This window comes from Scyliorhinus torazame, chromosome 5 (assembly GCF_047496885.1).
Source record: "Scyliorhinus torazame isolate Kashiwa2021f chromosome 5, sScyTor2.1, whole genome shotgun sequence".
NCBI classification, from domain to species: domain Eukaryota; kingdom Metazoa; phylum Chordata; class Chondrichthyes; order Carcharhiniformes; family Scyliorhinidae; genus Scyliorhinus; species Scyliorhinus torazame.
The window spans coordinates 175,265,609-175,274,949 of NC_092711.1; positions in this window are offsets into that span (position 1 = coordinate 175,265,609).

A 9,341-nucleotide genomic window follows, 5' to 3' on the forward strand; every position below is an offset into this window, starting at 1 on the left:
TCGGCATCGGCCAATTCGGCAGTTTGCATCCGGTGACCCAGCGTTTGTTCGCAATTTTGCTGGTGGTGCCCAGTGGGTCCCTGGCGTAATCTTTCACCAAACGGGCCCTATATCTTACCAGGTGCAAGCCCAGGGTCGTCTCCAGCGCAAACATGTAGACCACGTTCGGTCCAGAAGACTATCCCTTCCAAAGATTCCCCGCCCCCGGAGCTCATTTCTACAGCCGCAGAGACCAGAGACAATGGTCCTCACAATCTTCCTCTGGTGCCTCACTCAAAGCCTGCGCAGGTCGTTACAGAACCGCATGGAGATAGAGACGCCGAGATGACAGAGGCAGCAGACTCTGACTCCGAGATGGAGACACAGGACGCATCAGAGGGGGAATCCTCGGGCACACGGGCCGTGGATGTACAACCGTTACGCCGTTCATCACAGAAGCGCCGGTCTCCGTCTCGTTACACGCCACCCGATCCAGCGCCTCGTTCGAATGGTGTCCGGCCTGCGGCAAAACGAGTCCGACGCCCTCCTTCGCCAGGGTCTTTGGTGGATTCCTTGGACTTCGGCAGGGGGGTGGGGGGGGATGTTATAACCTGCCTGCTTACCATTGGCTGGAGACTAATGACAATCCCACAAGCCTGTGGGAGTATGAGCTTCCCCAATGAGGGGGGGCGGAGAAATCATTAGCAGACTCCCTGTATAAATAAAGCTGGCCAGTTTGGAACTAGCAGGATGGAGTAAGCAGCAAGTGAGGTTGCTGCTGTTGTGTATTTATGTTATTGTAAATAAATGTTATTTCTTTGTATCCTTGAAACTCGTGCTGGATTCTTCTTGGCCCTCACAAAAAGGGGGCAATTACTCGGGGGCATAGGTTTAAGGTGCGAGGGGCAAAGTTTAGAGGAGATGTACGAGGCAAGTGTTTTACACAGAGGGTAGTGGATGCCTGGAACTCGCTGCCGGAGGAGGTGGTGGAAGCAGGGGCGATCGTGATGTTTAAGGGACATCTTGACAAATATATGAATAGGATGGGAATAGAGGGATACGGACTCCGGAAGTATAGAAGATTTTAGTTTAGACGGGCAGCATGTTCGGCACAGGCTTGGAGGGCCTGTTCCTGTGCTGTACTTTTCTCTGTTCTTTGTTCACACTGCTCACAGACTCAGATTTTATGAATGCTCTGCTCACTGCATCAGCCTCCATCACCACTCGGCTCAGGGCCACAGCCTCTGTGGCTCCACTGCTCCCATCCCCCCACTGAGCCGCTCACGGCCTCAGCCTCCGTCACCACTCGGCTCAGGGCCACGGCCTCTGTGGCTGCACTGCTCCCATCCCCCCACTGAGCCGCTCACGGCCTCAGCCTCCGTCACCATTCGGCTCAGGGCCACAGCCTCTGTGACTGCACTGCTCCCATCCCCCCATCCCATTACTGAGCCACTCACAGCCTCGGCCTCTGTCACCAATCGGCTCAGGGCCACGGCCTCTGTGACTGCACTGCTCCCATCCCCCCATCCCATTACTGAGCCGCTCATGGCCTCGGCCTCAGTCACTACTGTTTGGGGCCTGAGCCTCTGTGACCGCACCACCCACTGCCTCGGTCTGAGAACATTCTGCTCACAGCACTGCCTTCTCCGAGGCCAAAATACTGTGGGTGGAGACTGCCAGTGAGCATGCAAATCAATACAACAGACTTCAATTGCCGTCTAAAAAGTGACAGGGTGGAAACATAGAAAATAGAAGCAGGAGGAGGCCATTCAGCCCTTCGAGCCTGCTCCACCCTTCATTATGCTCATGGCTGATCATCAAGTTCAATACTCTGATCCCGCCTTCCCCATATCCCTTTATCCCTTTAGTCCCAAGAGCGATATCTAATTCCTCTTGAATTACACAACTACCTTTTGGCCTCAACTACTTTTTGTGTTGGCGAATTCCACAGATTCCCCACTCTCTGGGTGAAGAAATTTCTCCTCACCTCAGTCCTAAAAGGTTTACCCCTTATCCTCAAACTAGGACCCCGAGTTCTGGACTCGCCCACCATTGAGAACATTCTTTCTGAATCTACCCTGTCTAATCCTGTTAAAATTTTGTAATTTCTTTGGGATCCTCTCTCATTCTTTTAAACGCCAATGAATTTAATCCTAACCGATTTAGTCTCTCCTCATATGACAGTCCCGCCATCCCTGGGATCAGCCTGGTAAATCTTCGCTGCACTCTCTCCACAGCAAGAACATCTTTCCTCAGATAAGAATACTAAAACTGCGCACAATATTCCAGGTGTGGCCTCAGCAATGCCCTATACAATTGCAGTAAAACATCTCGATTCCAATCCTTAAATCCTCTCGCTATGAAGGCCAATATACTATTTGCCTTCTTTACTGCCTTCTGTACCTGTGCGCTTACTTTCAGCGACTGATGCACGAGGACACCAAGTTCTCGCTGAGTACCCACCTCTCACAATTTACACCCATTCAAATAATAATCTGCTTCACTAATTTTGCTCCCAAAGCTGTAAAAGGAGCATGGAGCTGAATGTGGAACTGAAAGGGGATTGAGACATGAAGGGAGGGAGACTGGTACCGAACGAGTATCTGCCTTTACCACAGAACTTGGTGTCGAAGGCATTGCTGACTCACGGCACCGAGGACCCTGGTTCGATCCCGGCCCCAGGTCACTGTCCGTGTGGAGTTTGCACATTCTCGCAGTGACTGTGTGGGTCCCACGCCCACAACCCAAAAAAGATGTGCAGGGTAGTTGGATTGGCCGTGCTAAATTGGCCCTTAATTGTAAAAAATAATTGGCTGCTCTAAATTTATTTAAAAAAAGAACTTGGTGTCCAAGCCAGAGTGAAAAAGGAGGCAGTCGAGACACTGATGGGTTAAACGTTGACAGTGAGGTATTTGATCGGCTGAATTTACTGAAAATCGGTAAGTTACCAGAACCGGATGAGACAGATTTAAGGATACGGAGTTTATATTAACTACAAAGGAGAAGAACACAGCAGGAGAACAGCAGAGGTTACAGAGATAGGGAGGGTCACAGGGGCTGAAGGAGGTTGCAGAATTCAGGAGTGTTGTAGGGGTAGACAATGTTACAGAGATAGAGAGGGTCGTCGGGGCTAAAGTAATTTTTACACAGAGAGGGAAACCTATATGGATAGCAGGATGCTGGGGACAGAGGGAGGGCTGTGGGGGATGTAGGGTTGTGCATGAAGGTCCCTCCTTCTCAATGTTGCCCCTCACCTGAGGTATGGTAATCCTCAGGTTAAATCACCACAAGTTAGCTCTCCCCCTCAAAGGGGAAAGCAGCCTATGGTCATCTGCAACTATTGCGACTTACTTACTTTACTGTAGGGGAGGGAACTATTATAGAGATAGGGAAGGTTGTTGGGGCTGTATGAAAGTTCAGGTGGGGTGTAACATCAATAGGAGGTTTCAAAGATAGGAAACGTTGTAGGGATGGGAGGAAGCTACAGAGATAGGCAGCGTTGTAGGGATGGGAGGAAGCTACAGAGATAGGAAGCGTTGTAGGGATGGGAGGAAGCTACAGAGATAGAGAGACTTGTCGGGGCTGGCGGATGTGACAGAGACAGGGAGAATTGTACAGTTGAGAGAAGGTAACAGGCATGGGGTGGTATTAAGAGTCTCAACACAGTAACTGGGATGGAGAGAGTTTTATGGCTATTGGGATTATCAGACAAGGGAGCAATTGAGGGGATACAGCAATAGTGAGTATTTTTAGAGGCTGGGGAAGATTACAGCACTGTGTGCATTGTGGGGGCATCGAGGATTTAACAGAAAAAAATAGGTTGGAGGGGGTTAAAGTGGTTTCAGGGATAAGGTAGGGTTGCAGGGGCTTTAGGGTTGCAGCATCTGGAGGAGATTGCTGCAATTTGATGTGCTATCTAAGAGTTGAGCTAACGGGCGTTATGGAGGGTGGAGGGGATGTAGGAACTGAAGAATATTACAACGATAAACAGGGTTATACCTCTTAATGAGGTTGGAGAAATAGGGATAGTTTTGGGATTGGAGGTCACAGAGATAGGAAGGGTTGTAGGAGCTGGAAGATATAGGATGTAGCCTCTGAATGACAAACTCAGATCGGAAGGGGCGAAGGTTTAGTGGATCGTAAAGAGAACTGGAGGGTTCTAGTAGGAGGAAAATGTGAGATTGATGGGAGCGTTGCAGAGATTGGAATTGGTAACAGAGATAGGGCGAGTTAGATGGTCTGGATGTACCGAGAGAGATAGGGCGTGGGGGTTCTGCGGTTCCCCAGCCGCGTGGTTCTCGGCGGCGCGCCATTCGCCGGCGGCGGGATTCTTTTTGTTTAAATATTTTATTGGAGGCATTTTTCAAATATATACTTAACAAAGAAGAAAAACACAAAACAACCATGGCAACAGCGAACAGCCACAACACCCTTACAACACCCCTCCCGCCCCCAGAAATCTCCCCCCCCACCTCAACTTGGTGCCACCCCGGGCCTTCCCCACCCCCCCCCGTTTTTTTAAAAGAAACATTTTATTGAGGTATTTCTTTGGCATTGTAACAGCAACAAAATAACAATGTACATAACAAGGAAAATATTAACCTAGTGCAAATACCACCTCCCTCTCCCACAGGTCCTACAATTACTTACCCCCCTAATCTATGCGAGTCTAACCCCCTCCCCCCTCCCCCCCCCCTCCCCCCTCCCTTCGGCTGACGATTAATTCTCTGCAAAGAAGTTGACGGATGGTTGCCACCTCCGGGTGAACCCTAACAGAGACACTCTCTTGGCAAACTTAATTTTCTCCAGGCAGAGGAAGCCAGCCATGTCCAAAAGCCAGGTCTCCGATTTCGGGGGCTTTGAGTCCCTCCATGCCAGTAATATCCGCCTCCGGGTTACCAGGGAAGCAAAGGCCAGAACATCCGCCACTTTCTCCTCCTGGATTCCCGGATCTGGCGACAACCCGAAAATCGCCACCTCTGGACTCATTGCCACCCTCGTATTTAATACCTTGGACATGACGTCGGCAAACCCCTGCCAAAATCCCCATAGCCTTGGACATGCCCAGAACATGTGGACATGGTTCACTGGCCCCCCCGCACATTTCGCACACCTGTCCTCCACCCCAAAGAATCTGCTCATCCGAGCCACCGTCATGTGGGCCGGTGAACGACCTTAAATTGGATCCGGCTGAGCCTGGCACATGTTGCGGTCGGGTTGACCCGACTCAACGCGTCTGCCCAAAGGCCCTCCTCTAACTCTCCCCCCAGCTCCTCCTCCCACTTTTGCTTCGGCTCCTCAGTCTGCATCTCCTCCGATCCCATAAGCTCTTTATATATGTCCGAGGCGCTTCCCTCTCCTATCCATCCTCTAGAAACCACCCTATCCTGAATCCCCCTCAGCGGCAGGAGTGGGAAGGTTGGTACCTGCTTCCGCAAAAAGTCCCGCACCTGCAGATATCGAAATTCATTTCCCCCCGCCAATGCAAACTTCTCCTCCAGCGCCCTCATACTCGGAAAACTCCCCTCTATAAACATGTCGCCCGTCCTCTCGATCCCCGCTCTCCGCCAAATTTGGAACCCCCCCGTCCATCCTTCCCGGGGCAAAGCAGTGGTTATCGCAGATTGGGGACCATACCGATGCCCCCTCTGCTTCCACATGTCTCCTCCACTCCCCCGACTCTCTGGCCGCCACCACCACTCGGACTGGTGGAGTACCGCGCTGGCGGGAATGGTAGAGGCGCTGTTACCAACGCCCCCAGACTTGTGCCCTTGCAAGAAGCCGCCTCCATGCGCACCCACGCCGGCTTCCCCCCCACCAGTCACCTCCTCACCATGGCTATGTTAGCCGCCCAGTAATAATTGCTGACATTCGGCAGCGCCAGCTCACGATCCCCCTGACTCCACTCAAGCATTGCCCTCTTCACCCGCGAGGACTTGCCCCCCCACACACAGCCCACAATAACTTTATTGACCCGCTGAAAAAAGGACTGCGGGATGAAGATGGGGAGACATTGAAAAATGAATAGGAATCTTGGGAGGACCGTCATTTTTACCGTTTAATCTCTGCCCGCCAGAGACAACGGGAGCGCATCCCATTTCCGGATCCCTCCTTCATCTGATCCTCCAGTCGGGCCAAATTCTATTTAGTCGCAAATCCATCGCCACTCGGATACCTAGGTACCTGAAACTGTCCCCTACCACTCTGAATGGCAGATCCCGCAGTCGTCTCTCCTGATCTCTCGCCTGGACCACAAACATCTCGCTCTTCCCCATATTGAGCTTATACCCCGAAACCATCCTGGATGACCTGCATCAACTGCTCGGATGGTCGCAGCACCACCACCCCAGGCGTCCGGTCCTCGGCCATGCTGTCTCCTGCTGCAGCTTCAACACAGCTCTTGGCTAACTTTTTATTTCTGCCTTTTCGTGCACTTCTGGTTCTTTGCTCCATACACGAATACGTGGAAACAGTGCCCAATTGATTCAGCCTTTGAATTTACCGTTTAAAACCAGAAAAAAGTCCAGGGGAAAGGTCCGAAAGTCCGACCAGAGCGGGAGCCACCAAATGTGCAACTTACTCCTTCATAGCCGCCACCGGAAGTCTCCCTCCATAGCCGCAACCGGAAGTCCAGAGTTGGTGAATTGGCCACTCTACATTGCTCCTTAATTGGAAAGAATGAATTGGGTACTCTAAATTTAAAAAAAAACACTCCTGTCTCTGCCTGGAATGGACCCACATTGGTCTTTGCTAATCTTTTCCTTTTCACATTCCTATAGGAGCTTTTCCAGTCATTTTTTATGTTTATCGCTCTCATATTCTATTTTCTCTTTATCAGTTTCTTGATCCTCTTTTGCTGAATTCTCAAACAAGTTCTCAATCCTCAGGCTTACGACTATTTTGGCCACTTTATGAGTCTCCTCCATTGATCTAATGGAATCTTTAACATTTCTTGTTAGCCATGGTTGCATCACTTTTCCTGTTGGATTTTTGCTCCTTAAAGGAATCTATGTTTGTTGTATTTGTGTGAAATAAGAGTCGCCAAAGTCCCAGAGGACCAGAGTCTGCTTTGCCCTCTTGAGAGAGAGAGAGAGCTGACTGGTGGTGATTGAATCTGACGGTCACCACACCTCAGGCAAGGGGCAATGTTGAAAAGGTGGGACCTTCATGGATAACCTCAGCCGGTACGGGAGTTGAACCCCCTGATGTTGGAGTCGCTTTGCATCACAAACCAGCCATCCAGCCAACTGAGTTAATTCTCCCTGGTGTGAACTCGTTGGTGTTTCCGCAGGTTGGATAACGTGGTGATGGCCTTCTCACACGGAGAGCAGGTGAACGGCCTCTCCCCAGTGTGAATTCGCTGATGTCTCCACAGGTGAGAGAAACCGTGGATATGTGGGGACTGCAGGTGGGATAACTGAGTGACTCCCTTCCCACACTGAGAGCAGGTGAACGGCCTCTCCCCAGTGTGAACTCGCTGGTGTATCTGCAGGTTGGATGAGGAAATGAATCCCTTCCCACACTGAGAGCAGGTGAACAGCCACTTGCCGCTATGAACTCGCTCGTGTATCTGCAGGCTGATCAACTGAATGAATCCCTCCCCACACTGAGAGCAGGTGAATGGTCTCTCTCCAGTGTGAACTCGCTGGTGTGTCCGCAGACTGGATAACTGACTGAATCCTTTCTCACACTGAGAGCAGGTGAACGGCCTCTCCCCGGTGTGAACTCGCTGGTGTGTCTGCAGGTCTGAATACTGAGTGAATCCCTTCTCACACTGAGAGCAGGTGAAGGGCCTCTCCCCAGTGTGACTGCGTCGATGAATCTCCAGCGCAGATGGGACTCTGAATCCCTTCCCACAGTCCCCAAATTTCCATCGTTTCTCCATATTTTGGGTCTCCTCGTGTCTCTCCAGGGCGGACAATCAGTTGACGCCTTGTTCACACACAGAACACGTGTACGGTCTCTCCCCGCTGTGAATGGTGTGATGTTTTTTTCAGGCTGTGTAACTGGTTAAAGCTCTTTCCACAGTCAGTGCTCTGGAACATTCTCAGTCGGGTGTGTGTGTCTTGGTGCTTTTCCAGTCATACTGATGTTCAAAATCTTCTCAAACCGACAGACGAGGCAAACATTTCTCCTTCTAGATTCAAAGTCCGATGACGTTCAGGCCCTGATGAATCGAGTGACCCAGTCTGATCGAAGTCCGATGACGTTCAGGCCCTGATGAATCGAGTGACCCAGTCTGATCGAGACGTTTAGTTTGAGATATCTGTCTGTAATTCCTCCTTTTCTAATATCTTGTAAAAACAATTTACAAAAGACATCAGTGTCAGTACAGCAGAAATTAAGAACAGACGGGGACTTCGGTTGCGACATGTCGGGAGCAGCCGCGTATGAGGCAGCTCTCATCCGGGGACTTTGTTTTCCATCTTTCTCAGGCCTCTCCCCAGTGTGAACTCACTGGTGTGTCTGCAGGCTGGATAACTCAGAGAATTTATTTCCACACTGAGAGCTGGTGAACAGCCTCTCCCCAGTGTGAACTTGCTGATGTCTCCGCAGGTGAGATAACTGAGTGAATCACTTCCCACACTGAACAGTTGAATGGCTTATGCTCAGTGTGAACTCGCTGGTGTCTGTCGATGGGATAACTGAGTGAATCCCTTCCCACCCTGAGCAGTTGAACGGCCTCTCCCCAGTGTGAACTCGCTGGTGTGTCTGTAGGCGGGATAACACAGTAAATCCCTCCCGACACTGAGCACAGGTGAACGGCCTCTCCCCGGTGTGAATGCGTCGATGAATCTCAAGTTGAGATGGTGCATTGAATCCCTTCCCACAGTCCCCACATATCCACGGTTTTTCCATGTTTTGTGTCTCCTTGTGTCTCTCCAGGTCAGAAAATTAGTTGGAAGTCTCGTCACATGTGTCACACCCCACTGTGAATGGCACAATGTTGATTCATGGGGGGGGGGGGGGATTCAGGGCTTTTCCAGTCACAATGATGTTTAAAATCCTTTTGAGGCTGTCAGATTAGGCAAACAGTTCTTCTTCCCTTGTAGATTCAAAGGCTGATGATAGTCAGATCCCAGGGAATCTGGTGACTCTGTCAGATCGAGACGTTACGTTTGAGATTTGTCTGTAATTCCTCCTCTTCTCATATCCTGTAAAAGGAGTTTACAAAAGACATCACTGTCAGCACAGGATAGAAATTCAGAACAGACAATTCTAGTTTCTGGAGAACATTCTTTCCTCTCTCATTCCCCAATACCGAGTCTCTAACGCCTCTTTCTCCCTGTCTTCAGGGAGCGGACTTGGAGGGGCAGAGTCTCGGAGCAGTCAGTATAAAGACCTTTCCTCGGGGATTCACG